This window comes from Lonchura striata, chromosome 11, assembly GCF_050655825.1.
Source record: "Lonchura striata isolate lonStrDom1 chromosome 11, ASM5065582v1, whole genome shotgun sequence".
In the NCBI taxonomy this organism is placed as follows: Eukaryota; Metazoa; Chordata; class Aves; order Passeriformes; family Estrildidae; genus Lonchura; species Lonchura striata.
In genome coordinates this window covers 14,932,394-14,945,513 of record NC_140713.1, presented here as the reverse complement: position 1 = coordinate 14,945,513, position 13,120 = coordinate 14,932,394, and the positions used below count along the sequence as shown (strand labels likewise).

General features: G+C 40.2%; 1 long non-coding RNA gene across 1 annotated transcript in view; it reads right to left on the bottom strand.

Annotated features, from left to right (window-relative positions):
* LOC146766421 (uncharacterized) overlaps positions 1-13,120 on the bottom strand; it is a 24,243-nt gene extending 11,123 nt beyond the window's left edge. The window contains exon 1 of the long non-coding RNA XR_014957744.1: positions 10,073-13,120. This is a non-coding gene — a long non-coding RNA (uncharacterized LOC146766421). The remainder of the gene's footprint in view (positions 1-10,072) is intronic.

Below are 13,120 nucleotides of genomic sequence, written 5' to 3'. Positions count from 1 at the left end.
CGACTTTGAGCAGGGTTAAGTTTCCAGACAGTAATAAACAAATCAGCAAATAGTACAGATTTACTTCTTGCCAAGAGAAGGGGGAAAAAATGAAATGTAATGGCTACTTCAGATTGAAATGGCAAGTAAACTCTGTGACAAAACTACAAAGGAAACTAATAAATCATGCCAGAGGAAATATATACCATAATTAAAGACACACACACATACAAACTTGACAGTCTTTGCGTTTCTGGGTACAATACCTGTTTACTTCATGGAACATGGAAAAACTTTAATGGCTCCTTAAGAGAAGTCAGTTATTTATTATTTCTGCTCTAAAAGCCCCCATGAGCCTTCCCCCAGCAGGAAAGCAAGCCTACATCCCAGGTAACACACCCGACCACATGAATTACAGAACAAGACAGATGCATAAAAGTGTATAAGCAGTTTTCAGTACTGCAATGCTGAAGTAAAAACCAGGTTATAAATAAGTTTAATTTAACCTCTGAAAAAGTTACAAATATAACCTCTATTATTTGCTTCACTTCAGGAGTTTCACACCTACTAGGCATTTCACAGCCTTTGCTTTTATTATTGAAAAGTTCATTCTCACACAGATACAAATATGCTTTTCCCTTTGACTTACATACTGTCTGATGTAAAAAAAAAATAAAAAAAAAAATCTTCTGGAGAGCACTTATGCCTGTGCTTAACATTAAGCAGTCCTTAGAGCCCCTGCCTGCACCTTCTTAAATCAATATTAAAGCCTCTGTTAATTCTGTTTGTTCATGATCCCCACTCAAGGGGAAAATGCCACCATGACATTGACATTGGTGACTTCTGTGGTGTTCTATTCTATACACACTGATCTTCAGACCTGATCTAAAATTAACTGAAATGAATTAATTCTTTACTTACTTTCATATGATTTGCATTGGACCTGCCTTCTTTTTAGGAGTCAGAACTCAATGTTATTTTTTCTCAGGTTTCTTTTGAAAAATTAAATTTTAAAAAATTTAGTTTATAGAGTAGCAGAATTAAATTCTGTATGTAGAATATAGCACTGTTCAACTAGAAATGTCAAGTTGTATATGAGGCTAGCATGAAAATGCTGCAGTATGAGTTGGTTTTGTTTCATTGCAATATATTTTAGTGGCTGAAAGCACCCTGGACTAAAATCTAAATCTAAAACTTTAAAAATTATTTTTAAAAAATCCTTTCCCATAGAAAGTAAAGGCCTAACTGGATGACTTATTTCCATTGCTTTCTAACCGAGATGGGGGTTCAATATCTCATAAATGGTTTTTTAAAATCTCAAATATAAATTTAATTTCCAGATACAAATTAGATTCCCATTCTCTTACAAAACCTTCTCTAATGCTGTTACCTCCAGTATCCTTTTTGATGTCTAGGTATCAAGTGTATTTCTAAGTGGGTACTAAACCAGCTAGAAAGACTGACTGTATTTAGTCTTTAATTAAATGCTGGTAGATTTCCTTCAATAGTGTTAAGCTCAGAAGTGAGAAAATATAATTAAATGATGCTCCTACACAGGCAATGATCAGCATTCTTGCATGCAAGGTGTGGTAGCACAGTAAGCTAAGGATTACTTCTCAGTTTTAGTTTTGTATTGAAATTCTCATAGCTCAGGAGAAACCCTATTCTGTATGCATGAAATATTAACCAGGCAATTGTCCTAAGGATGCAGTGGATTTATTAAAGTCCATTAATCTGATTAATAATTGGATTGCTGACAAGTTAAGTGTCTCAGTGCTGTTAAAACAAAGTATATTTTAAATGTATCTGACTTCCTCCCATTGTCTGTCATCTCACAGAAGATGTGGGAATTGAAAGGTTGCTATCATAAGAGGTTGCTACCCTGTGGAAGCCCCGGTATCATTAACAAGCAGAGGAAAGCCTCACCATGAAGAGCTGCTGGGTTGTACAAGCTTTTCAAAGGTACTGAGGCAGGAATTGAATGACAGCAGAAAAGGGGGTTAATCTTTAACATTCCTGTTCTAAATGGAAATATTTCCAATACTAGTGAACTGCTGCAATTTCCACGTGTACATCTAAAACATTCCTTTGTGTGGACATGTTCTACGTGATGTCTTGGCAGAAGCCAAAAGACACAGACTCTGATCTTAGCTCTGCCACTGACCCGCCCCGTGACCCCAGATAAATCATTCCACTGTTCTGTTTCTCTTCTTACTTTGGCCTGTCTTGCTTCTTTAGAGCTCAAGTTCTTCATACAAGGAGCCAACCTCTAGTTACCTTTTTGTCTGACATGTTGAAGCCCTGATTTCAGGTGTAGCCTCCAGGAACTTTTGAAAATAATAAAAATAGTAGTGAGGAGTGGATGGCACTGACATTCCCAGCCCTGATTCTATCCTAGGAGATACACCAGCATCAGCACAACCACACCTACATCATCATGGATTTTAGCTGTAAGTTAGGGGTTAGAGAAGCAGTCATACCTTAGTGGAGCTACAGGTGAGAAAATAGACCTCTTTAGTCTTTTCTGTTCAGTGTTAGAAGTTTAATTTACATTAAATAATAGGGGTTTTTTCCCCATATTGTAAGATGAAAACCACAAACTCAGTCTGGAGAGCCAAAGCAAATTGTATCAACAATCCAGGCTAAATTAAGGTGAGACATTCTTTGTCTTTCACTCCTTTTCACTGCGCTGAAGACAAAAAGAACAAATTACACTCACACTAGAATAAGACATAGCTGCTAGTTAAGGCAGCCTCAATACGTGGCATCTGCTTGGCTGGAAGAGTTCAAATTCACACCTCACCCACCCCAGAAAGGCACTTGAATGATCAGAGTATCTTATCCAAGACTGGACATATTTCTTCCTCTTGAGGATGTTTGTCATGGAGCATTGACACTGCTCTGCTACTTTGGGCCTCAAGCTTGGGAGATTTAAATCCTGCTCTGGCTTAGGATCTCTATTAGGCACACAGTCACCCAAGAAGGGCACAACTCCAGCAGGGCTCCCTTTAGCACTCCCTAAATTCTCCTTAGCATGCTGGCTTCTGTGACTCCTTCTGATTGCCTCAGAGAGCTGACTTGGCTGAATCCCTCTTACAGCCTTGCCTTACCTGAATCCCTCTTACAGCCTTGCCTTACCTGAATCCCTCCTACAGCCTTGCCTTACCAGGCAGACATGCTCAGGCACGGCCTCAGCAGAGGTGTTATACAAGGAGCAAGGTGAGAAAGCCAATGCCATCCTCCATGGGAATGGCCCACCTGTGACATTGATGAGAAGATTATGTGCAGCTCCTGTGCTAAAACACATCATGTCTGGCACCAGGACTGTGTGGCTGGAAAACCCTCCAGGTGATTCAGATCTTCAGCTGTGGGATGCTGTAAGTCTGCAAGAGCTGCTAAAAATGATATTCTGGGAGTACATTGGGATGTAGTTGTGTGCTCATTCCAGCCCCAGTGCAAAGCTGAGATCCCCCTGGGCAGTTCTACCACCTCACACCTCCAGGGTTCTGCCTCTGTCTCCAAGACAGGCACCTGCCCAGTGCCTCTCAGGTTTGGAAAATTTGTATACAGCCTGACAATTGGAGGATGGTTGGCCATATCCTCACTATCACCTCTGTCTCCACCAGCAGTACCATGTGCCTCCTTCAGCACAAAATTTTTGGTGTTCTGGGAGGTTTGGCAGGTCTGTGAAAGCTACCAAAATGAATCTGGGTATAGGATACATACCCTAATTCACTAGGACAAACATTCTGGGTCACTTTTGAGCCACATAAAATAGAAGAGAAAACTTGTAACAGTTTTGATAAACAGTTGATAAAGTTTGTTACTGTGGCCCCCCAAAACCCACTCGGAAATACAGAATGAAGTCAAGATTGCAGGATATAAGAAACTCATAATTTTTATCCTTTCCAACTTTTACCCTTCCTCTTTTTTTTAAAGTAAGCTTGACCTACTCTGACTCCTAGAAGTTACCTGCTGGGCACATCAGATATATTTCAGTAACTAGAGAATGAGAAATATATATTAGGCTATGGAATAGAAACCAAAATAAAAGCATTACCATTAGGAATATTAATGTTGGTACTGTCTGAGTTAAGACAGTTACAGACTGGAAGACTCAGTTATTGCCCTTAGTTTGTGTAAGTAGGAATATCAGCAATTCATCCTGTGAAAAACAGTACCTCAGCTGGCAGAGCTGGAAAGGAAGTGTGAGAGAAATTGAGGCCTTTTTCTTGGGTTATATATTTAGGGACTAGAAAAACCCTACTACCATTTTTTTTACCTCTGTAAAAAACAAATAAAATGAAATGGAAGGAAAGAAAAAAGCTCCACCAACAGCACAGCAACATGACAGTGATGTGTATAATGATCTCTGGCAGCCTAAGGTAAGATCACAGCCTGTGGGACTGTTGGAGCCTGGAGCTAATGGACCCCTGCTTTGGGGAAACACTAGAAGTGTACAGAAAAAAAAAAAATTCCGTTTCCATATTAAAAAGAAAGGAGAGATATGTTGCTAAATCTATTCCTTCTGAAGAAACCTTTGAAAATATAAATATATGAAAACATCTGAGTCACGTCTGCATCCATGGGTGAGTGATCTCCTCTACTCTCACCAGTAATACCAGGAAGGGCTGCTCTACTCCCAGTTTGTCGCAGGAACTCTGCTCAGGTAGTTCCATCAGTTTTTTCAGTAAAACTCACCATGCAGATATAATTCTCCCATTAAAGTCACTATAGAGTTTTTTTCCTAATGCAAACTTGTGCATAAATTTTCAATCCAGAATATAATGAATGGTGTTCATCTAAGTTACTGCTGTCACTATCCTATCTCCCTCTGATATTGGGAACAAGCCTCTCCTTTCAGGAAGGTTGTTTGAAATGTCTGTAATTGAATTAAGAAAATAAAAATCTGTTCTGTTCCAAGAAAAGACCTAGAAACTTCTTGAAGTCCACAAATGGCTTTGCTGTATCTATTGATTTTAGATGGAAGGTGTGAAATATAACACTTAAATGTCAGCACTACTGAAAAATCGAGTTATTTATGGTCCTCTTCAGTTGGATTAGCTTCTCTAAATAATTCCTTGTTTATCTGTGTTAATGTCTGGACTAGTGCAGTGGGAAGAAACAGCAGGATGGGAAAAAGTTTATTTTTGGGGAAGATTTAAGTGAATGTCAAACTGTGCCCTGGCTGCTGCTGAATACTGAGCTGTTCTGAAAATCCAGCCCTTTCCTTGGGTGCTGAACAAAGGGAAGCCATGCTGCTGGTTAGCTAAAAGGACTGGTACCAGAAAAATCAGAAGGTTGGCAGACCTGTGCATGTTTCAACAGAGGAAAATACACTATAAAGAAATGGTGAGTGGGTGGAAAGTGCAGGGAGCAGCAGTTCTGTGAATCACTTCCTCCCCCAAGGCCTTGCTGTCATTAGGAGTACAGGTGTGTGGTTTTAAAAACACATGTTGTCCATACTGATATTTTAACAAGCGTTAGTAAAAGCAGTAGAAGTTCTAACAGGCATTTACTGGTCAAGATAAACCCTAAGCTCCCCCCTCTGGGTTGTCACAGTCAGCTAACATGTTAAAACTGTTGCTGCCTAGTCCAAGAAAGGATTTTAACATGAGTTAAAAATAAAGTCCTTTTTGTACATGCATGGCTTAAGAGAGAAGAGTCCAAATCCCTTCTTCCAGCAAGAAGAATAGAAAGAAGCAGCAGAAAAATAGGATTAGAAGCAGCATATGTGCTCTGTCTTGCCTGTTTACTTCCCAAGATTTTATTTTGCTTTGCTGAGTGTGCTTTTGCTTTGCTTACTGAGTGTGCCACTGGATGCTGACCCAATTAATTTCTGCATGACCTTTCAAATCAGGCCCTCATACAGGACATGGTCAAGGCATGGATTTCTGTAGCCAAGTGCCTCCTAGTACATGTACAGGTAAATGTTTTGCAAAGCAAACTCCTCTGAATGTGGTAGTTTTCACCAACTCAAAATCTTTCATCTCCTTAAAAGCATTAGAAACAGAGGATGAGGCAGATGCTCTTACATCCAGCCAGCTCTGCTACTGGGAAACATCAGAAGAGCTCTCTGGCATTTTCTGAGGTGTAAGACAAGGCAGAATTTGCCCCAAAAGCATGAAAGCAAAGTTTCTGTCCATTGCCATGCGACTGTATTACACTAATACTGAATTTGGAGCTCAGTGCCTGGTACTAATCACTCATTCTGAGTCAATTTGAACGCACACTCTCCAGAGGCAGCCCAAGTCTGAACTGAAACACTGTAGGAAGTAAAATGTCATTTAACTGGAGAAAGGAAAGAGCTTAGTGAAAGTAAGAGAATTCAAGGGGCACTCCTTTCTGCTGTCATTTGTCATGTATGACACAGGAATGTTGACATCATCCTCTGATAAATGACACTGGCACCTGCATCAGAGAGATATTCTTCAGCTAAATAGAAGCCTGAAAATCCAGCAGCAGGGCACTACTAGTAGGTTCCAGGAGCTTGCAAGAAAGGAAAGATAGATGATGGTAATTTTCTTCCAAAGAGAAACATAAGACTTTTTAAGAACCATTCCCTTTTGCTTCCCCTTCTGCTCCCCCTGGGCTTTGGGAAATGATTCTGTTTTCTAAATCTAATAGTGTCTTAGACACAAGCTATAAGTTATCCAAGAGCTAACTTGTGGCACTCATGCCACCACCCAGTCTAGGAGGATAAGTGTCAAGCAGAGAGCTCCAGAAGGCATTCCCATGACAGGGAGCTTCAAAGAGGCCAGGCTGGCCTTCTCTTATCCTAGGCCAGTCAGAGATGTCAATGAATAGACTATTGTAGCACCAATCCTTCCAAATCTCACCTTTGCATTCACAACCTGTAATGCAGAGGCTTTTTCCTCTTAGAACAGATAACATGCCTCCACCCCACTCCTGTATGCTAGGCAGCTGCAGGGCGGGTTTGTGGCAGAGGAATTCTCTTGGGAAACTTCTGCACAGCCATACAAAGCGTGCTGTGGTTTGACATCAGCAGGCAAAGGTAAGTAAAGAAATTTTTTCTCATCTTAAGACAGATACATCAACAGTTTTCTGTGTTGAAAAGCCAAAGGCCAGTGGATTAATTGTAATTGTGAGGGGAAAGTCCTGTTACTTTTAAAAATGAAAAGCAAATAGATGTGTCTTCCCTATCCTATTTTTTTACTTGGTTGGCTCACAGAATTTATATGTGACTTGATTTTTCTTCTAATCATATGATTTATTAATGCTAGTAAAGAAGGGGGAAAATCTATTTGATTTGGAACAGCAGGTTGTAAAGGCAAGAACACAAGCTCTGTGACCAAGGTAGTCTGGTTCATCATCAGGAAAACTGTATCCCATGCCAAAGACCTGCCTAGCTACTGGCCAGTCCCACTTTGTTCTAACCTGCTAATTACTGTCCAGTCCACTTGCCCCTTGCCATCTCCAGGGATCTCCATGCAGTGATACGGACTAATAGCCCAGTAATTCTGGGCCAAGAAATATCCTTTTCACCCTGCACAGCCAGCACTGTCTTCCAGACCTCTGAGTGCATGAGGGAGGCTGAATCTGGATGAAGAACAGCTGGCTTAAAACACACCCTAACAAGCCAGTACTGGCTGAAAGGAGAAAACACTGGAAGAAAGAAGCAGTACATGGGCTAACCTTCATCTGCAGGGTTCCTTCTCCAGGACTGTTAAAATATTATGCTGCTCTTGGCTCTTACTGAATCCATCTTTGGTACTGAGCTCTGGAGCAGAAGCAATCACTGTACTCCTGATTCTCCTGCTGGGATAACAACCCCACATTCATGTCTTCAATATTGTCAGGTTGGATTGTCATAAACTGAGCTATGTAACACATTCCCCAGGAAAATACACTTTCATCTTCTAACCCAGAGAACCAAAAGACAGCATATCACACTGATCTGCTCTTCAGACTGCTTTGGACTAGAAACTTGCTAATTAAGCTGCAGGCTTGTGACTGGTGAGTCCCAGCCAGCTGGGCTGGGTGTTTTCCCCTCAGGAAGCTCAAGACTTTCTGCATCATAGTGAAAGGCAAACAGTAACTGCAGATGCTAACCCTTGGCTTGATGGGTTTAGGTCAGCCCCGTTTGAAAAGGCTGCTTTGGCAAAAGGCAATGAATTCATTTTATCTCATCATGTCACACATGCATGGCTATAGTCATCACAAAAGATAGTGATGCAATTTTCATACTCAAATATGAAAATTTAAGTGCTTAGGCTTGGCTAACTACTTTCTTTGGCCCATTCTTCAGAAGAAAACAGTAATTTCAGGGACTGATGGAAACTGTGAGTTCTAACAAAGGTGTCTGACACAAGACCTTTGTTTCTATTGTACACATTTTTTTCAAAAATATATAGACATTATTATCCATATAGTCTTGATACTTCTAACAGCTTTCCTGTAGCAAACTATTACTTGATGAGTTTATAATGTTTAGAGCACAGCGATGATGACATAATTTTGTTGTAATGAAGACAAATATTGTCATAGAATGTCAGAAGGCACCACATCACCCATTAAGTGTTATGATTTTGAAATACCCTAAAGAAAATTCTTCTGGGCTGGTTGCAAGAAGATAAACACACACACATGATTTTGATTAAAATAAAAGTTATTGAAAGGTTCAGTTCAGTCCAAATCTAGAATCAACTGTTCAGCCTCATGGATGTAAATGCAGAATAAGGGAAAAAAGCCCTCCTAGGACTCTCCATATTCTCCATGCATTGGCCAGACAATGATCTAATAACAGCAGTGACTTTGGGGATATTTGTTTATCTGCTCTGAGTCCAGTTAAGTGACTCAGAGGTAAAGTGGCATTTCACTGATGTTCTGTTGGACCATGTTGTGCTTGTAACTTTATCCTGAAGGAGGCTATTCATAGCAGGCACTCAGGAATGCTGCAGAAGGGGTAATCTGAAGATGGTTGCAAACACATTTGTGGATACAAATGAGGCAGCCACAAGTCTTCATACCTTATCTCTGTAAAAGCAAGTATAAAATGGCAGGGCAGGAGAACAGGGGGTTTCTCCCAGAGCAGTGATGCCAGACTGATTCCTCATCCAGGCAACAGCAGGGGCCTCCTGATAGTTTTGATTATTACACTCCTGACATCAATCAGGAGTGCAGAATCAGGCCCTTGGCGCTGACAAAACTGTGCTCAATCTTCTCTGACCCCTCATTTGAAAGTATGCTTAGACACAAGTGTAAGACACAGAAGATTAAGGAGATGGGGGCTAGGAGGAGGAAAGCTGAAGGAAAATATGCTATAAATATAAACTGGGTCATATAAAAAAAATTAAGTATAAAAGACAGCTTTCTTGTAATGTCCAGCTGTTTCTCCTAAATATTTCTAGCAAACCTACATATGTATAGTTTCAGAAATGTACCAAGAGGGAATACTAGCACTTCACTTAAAAAACACTCTGTAAGATTTCTGGTGGTTTTGAAGCTGTAGGCTGAGATCCATCAGGGTAGGGCAGGAGTTATTTCAATAGTACTAAGTAGCTCTCTCTCTGCTTTACTGTGAGTTGATCAATTTTCACCCTTTCTTGCCTTTCTGCAGTCACATACAGATGTAAAACAGATTAAGGCTCTGCAGAAATAAAATAAAATTTAAAAAAGACACCTAGGACTTTCTTGACTTCCCCTGCAATAAAGTGCAGGGAAAGGTGAATAAAGCCACATGACAGACAGTAACAAAATGAAAAAGGTTCTGGCTGATAGTTTATTGAGATGACAACTCAGTGAGATTTTAGACACCTCTGGCATGAAGACTATTTTTGTCTTTTCACAAGTTAAAACCTATGTACGATCAAGACAACTGCCTGCCTATCTGTTGAAGCTCGTTTCTCCCTGTTACCTCTCTCTAACAGCAATACCTGACTGCAAAATAATCCTTCGTTTTAATGTACTTTAGAACTAGATTTTGACAATGCTTGAAAGGAAACCAAAGCAAAATAACAAACCATTATCAATATATTATTTATGCAGGATCCAAAAACTGAGAAACATCACTAACAAGTCACTTAAATTTTCAGCCACAGATCTCAAGTACAGAAAACATCATTATAAATACCTGGCTGCTGAGAAAACAGTGCAGTGGAACGACTGCATGGTCTAAGTGAGAAGAGTTTGATTGCTGCCTGCGCAGCACTTCTTCCCAGTGCAAAAGGAAAGCAAGAGGCTTTGGTTTGCCTTGGCAGCGTTTTGTACTCCCTTGCTTTTGGTGCAGAGCTCTGCACAAGCTCCAGAGCTCAGGGCTGATCTCTGCTGCGGCTCAGCCCCTGAGCTCAGGCACCAGGGCTTCACCTCCAGCTCAGAGTGCCACGGACCCGACCTGACCTTGCTGCACGGGCACCCAGGCTCTGCAATGCCTCAGACCCGGCTTCAGAGACAACAAAGATTGCAAATTATAGAGCACACTGGGAATTAAAGAGATGGGTTGCCCACTCTGACTATCCATCACTGTTTCCCGTGTCTCTGGGCAAAAGCAAAGCAAAGCTTTCTCAACAGCCCAAAGACAAAAAATAACTTGTACATATTTTTAAATGTTTTACTCTCCCACTGTTAGGCTAAAAACTCAGAAATAGAGAAGGCATTGATTTTATACTTTCTAAAGTCACTAGCATAAGAGGGCCCCTACAATTTATATTTTCAAATGATAAATTATTGAAGCAAATTAGTTAGAATGTTTTTTCAGCACAGAGTACCTTTTATGCGAACTTCACTCTTTTATCTACAGCATTTATATATAACAATATCTAATTGCACAAAGCAATTAAACAAGCTACCACACAGTCATATGACAAGTGAGAATCAGTGAGGTTATATATTTATTTTGAGGTTTAAAATACGAAACTGACTGAAAGCTGGATGGTTTTGGAATTGAGAGGATACTCACACTGAACCTGATCCTGTCATGATCTTAAGGTCTCAGAGATGCCAAACAGAAGTTAAAATGAACAATTTCTGTGATGATAATGCCATAAGTCAGATTAATATTAGATATTTCTAGGAGTTCTGGTTTGTGTCTTGCTGGCCAAATCCAGGATTTTGTCAGGGACTGTTTACTGGTGAAGGCACAACTGTCATTGGCTTGAGATAAAAGATCCTAAGGTGATGGGTGTAGATGGGGCAGAGGCAGAGCTGAGTTACAGATACATATGTCTGGTAGTTTATTATTATTAAATATGAGAAAAGCCCTGAATACATACACAGGTTCCCACAGACACTAATGCACAAACCCATGTGTTTTAGAACAAGGCTTCCCTGACAACATTTGCCGTACTTTGATGTCAGTCTCAGGAAATATGTTGGCAGCTCCTCCACACAAAAATCTATTTTCCACAAACAGCATATTCTGCCAGTATAAAATTCATCATCCAGACATACAAAGGACACAGGGCCAAGGGCCTTGAGTGACACACCAAAAACCTCAAAACACATGTCTGAGCTGCCACATGACTTGTATAACACTATTCACATACAGCATGAAACTGGAGCGCTGTAAACCACATCTTCATATTTTGCAACATCCTGTAAACTCATCGCAGGGAAACAATAACAGATACTAAAACGGTTTGGTGATGACAGAGCCCAGATAATTTTTTTTTTCCTTTCAAAACAGGGGTGGAGGGTGAATGGAAGTCAATCCTGCTGTTCAGTCAACACTAAATACCCAGGTTGTGTATCTGGGTAAGGAATAAAGGTACATCATGTCTCAGCCGCTGTTAAGTGGAAAGAAGGTATTGCTGAAGTCATTAATTGGTGACTGGAGGCCACAGGTCATCTCTGAAATTGAGATAATTCCAAAGGAAGCATTTTAATGATATAAGGAAAAAGGGCCACTGTGAAGCAATATCTTAATAAAGTGTGTGGGGGGTAGAGGCTTTCATGGAATATTGATTTAATTAATTTTCCAGGATTCAAATGAAAAGATACATCTCATACCCCAGCCAAACGAATCTGTGAACTAGATAGGAATTATCAACAAATTCTATTCTCACTTTCTTTTACTTTTTTCAACACTGGGAGAACAATTTAGAAATTTTTCATTAAATTAATGTTAATAAGCACTGAGATGCTTTGCTTTATCATTTGTCTTGATGGGTAATTGCTGAGAAGGCAGCAATTCCTGCAGGCTTTTATGGTCCTGCAAATCAAGCAGCAACAACCCAAAACTAAGAATCTAAAAACTACAGAAAAGGGGAATTCAGCTCTGTTTTCAAGTCTTAGTTTAAGAAATCTTTCTGGTGGTTTTATGACTAACATAAGACTGAAAGTAGGCAAATTCCATCTGTGGTTCATCTGAGCAGAAGCAAGCACACAGTAACAGTAATATATAATGAAAAAATGTTGGGCATTTTAACTTGAGTTCTACAATATTTTAAAGGCAGGAAGTATATTTGTGAAAATGCCCTTTTTATTTAATCAGAAAAATCAATATATGTGGGACAAGGAGAATATTTATCATTGAAATAAGAGCATGTGAGATTTGCACAGAACATTTCTGGCTCTCCAGCTGCCTCACATCCCAGCACAAAGGAATGTATTTATTCATGGCATGGGCATCCTCCTTGCACAGCAGTTGTGCCTCCTTGTCCAGGCCAAGTTACCTCAGCACAAGTGTCCAGGAGGGTTTTGCATCCTGAAACCACCAGTGCCCAGCCCAGCTCCTACCCTTCCCTGTGCTCCTGTTGGTCAGCCTCATACCTGAGCTATATCCATGCAGTGAGGAACTTAATGCATTAATTTGTCTCAGAAATTATTTTTGGGCTCCTGGGGACTTTGGGCAGTACTTTGCTCAAGGGGGATTTATTCTCCTTGCAGCAGCCAATTCCATGACTGCTTCTTGAGACATTGTTATTGAGGGCTGCAGCAATTCCTGTGACAATATATCAGGGTAAATTCTCTTTTTATACTGTTGGAAAATCCTTGCCAAGCTGACATTGCATATTAAAGGGTTCACAATAACAAAAGGTAGAAATTAAATTGAACAGGATATTAATACCTTGTAGTTGAGGAAATGGTATTTCCTTTTGATTTAACTTTTTGCTTTGTGAATTAGCCAAAACCTGCAGCCCTGCACAAACTGAATCAGCCTTCCAGGCTGGCCACTGCCACC